The sequence below is a fragment of the Octodon degus genome, unplaced genomic scaffold (genome assembly GCF_000260255.1).
Source record: "Octodon degus isolate 3935 unplaced genomic scaffold, OctDeg1.0 scaffold00203, whole genome shotgun sequence".
In the NCBI taxonomy this organism is placed as follows: domain Eukaryota; kingdom Metazoa; phylum Chordata; class Mammalia; order Rodentia; family Octodontidae; genus Octodon; species Octodon degus.
In genome coordinates this window covers 928,687-930,873 of record NW_004524779.1, presented here as the reverse complement: position 1 = coordinate 930,873, position 2,187 = coordinate 928,687, and the positions used below count along the sequence as shown (strand labels likewise).

General features: G+C 39.1%; 1 protein-coding gene across 1 annotated transcript in view; it reads left to right on the top strand.

Annotated features, from left to right (window-relative positions):
- Positions 1-2,187, top strand: part of Pigx (phosphatidylinositol glycan anchor biosynthesis class X) — a 31,554-nt gene that overhangs the window by 5,334 nt on the left and 24,033 nt on the right. The window lies entirely within an intron of this gene.

Here is a 2,187-nt window from a genome sequence, read left to right as displayed (position 1 = left end):
TTTGTTTTTGTTTTTGTTTTTTTGCAGAACTGGGGATTGAACTCAGACCCTTGTGCTTGCCAGGGAAGTGCTTATTCCACTGAGCTATCTCCCTGGCCCCGGTATATGTTTATCTGGGAAAAAATTATATACTTCTTTAAAGCAATACTTCTTTAAGGAGCATTTTGAAAATATCTGAAGCTGGCCTAGCGTGGTGGTGTATATCTATAATCTTGGCATTCAGGAGGTTGAGGCAGGAGGATCGTTGTGAATTTGAGACCAGCCTTGGCTACAGTGAGTTCAATGCCAGTCTGAACTGCACAACAAGACCCTGTCTCAAAAAGACCAAAACCTATCTAAATAAAAGCAAACAAAACTGAGGCTTTAAAAGTCAGGCAGTACTTGCTTTTATTCCTGTTTTTTTTTTCTTCCAGTAACAGAGATCAAACTCAGGACCTCACACTTACCAGGCAGGTGCTTATGCCACTGAGCTATATTTCCAGCCTGTTTTACTTTTAAATTCACAGTTGTGTTACCCAGAGCTGGTTGCTAAATTTCATCTGGCTTGAAATGGCAGTACTGTACTTTTTACTTTTTTTTTTTTTTTTTTTTTTTGGTACTGCGAATGGAACTCGAGATCTCATGCTTGCCAGGCAGGCACCTATGCTGAGCTATAACTCTAGCCCCAGTACTGTAGTTTTGAGCCTATTTTTCTAGGTTTTGAAAATTAAAACAAGCCTGAAGTCCCTAAGTAGAGGATTAGAGTACATAGATAATTAATAGGTGTTGCTTTTTTCTAATTTTAAATAGGTTCACCTTCATGTCATTTTTCTTAGTGCATTTTTTGGGGAATACATCTTTTGGGTTCAGCAGCATTCAATGATAAATCATTTTGTGCATGTTTCTTTTAGTTTTCTTCCCACACACTTACCACCTTTGGCTTTTTTGTTTTGTTTCCTTCTTCTAGCATTTGAAATGGGGCAAAGTTCCATAGCAGGATGCCTGGTGGTGCTGGTGGTGAACAGAAACTGAATAGTGTTGTGATGCTTACAATGAATAATAGTTTTAGTGTCTGAAATCCATATGAAGTCATAAAGTAACATATCTGGTTTTTGAGTTTATAAAGGAACCTTTTGAACCTTTAAGTCACAGTTTTCTTGCCTGCCTGCCTGCCTGGCCTCTTCCTCCCTCCCTCCGCTTCCTTCTCTTTCCCTCCTTCCCTCCCTCCCTCCCTCCCTCCTTTCTTTTCTTTCCTCTTCCAACATTTCTACAAAGCGTAAATGTAAAATCTTCCATGTTTTGTAGGTGGGGATATTAGAATACAGATGTTGCTGTTATATATAACATGTGCACAACATTAGTGTATTAGAAATAAAAACCAGATTTTTCTGACTCTTTAGCCATTCCATTCCTTTTGATGCCCTGGGATCACCTCAAAGTACTGTTAATAACATACGCTTATGTAAAACACTTAGTACAGTGTGTAGTAAGCTATGTTCCAAGTGCTTTGGCATATACTGTATTTTTATGACAACCATGCAGGGAGATATACTGTCTTGCTCAGATACATAGCTATTAAATAACAGAGATTTGAAATAAAACAACCTAATTCCCAAGTCAGTATTGTTGCTTTTTTTTTTCAGTTAGATTTTTTTTTTCGTTTTATGTATTTGGATATTTTATGTATTTTATGTACAGGGTTTTACTGTGCAGCTCAGACTCCTAGTGATCCTCCTGTTTTCAGCCTCTCCAGCCCTGGGACTAGAGGTGTGCCCTGGGGACGGGGCTGGCCAGCATGCAGGGACCAGGGTTTGATTCCTGGTCCCTGCACTTGCCAAAGCAGGCGCTTAGTCAGCTGAGTTATCTCATTGGCCCTCCAATTAGATTTCATTGGTACTTTTTAAGTATGTATGATGATTATATTCATCACATTAAAATCACTTTAATGAAAATAAAATTTAATTACAATACTGATTCCCTTTCATGTGAGTATGTCAGAAATTTCCATGTTAAAATACATTTCCGAGGGGGTGTGCTTGCTCACACCTGTAATCCCAGTCAGTACTCTGGAGGCTGAGACAGGAGGACCATTTCAAGTTCAAGACCAACCAGTGCTACAAAGTGAGATCAAGGCCATCCTGAACTGCATAGTGAGACCCTGTCTCAAAAAAGACGAGGGAAGAGGGGATTTTATACATACATACATAC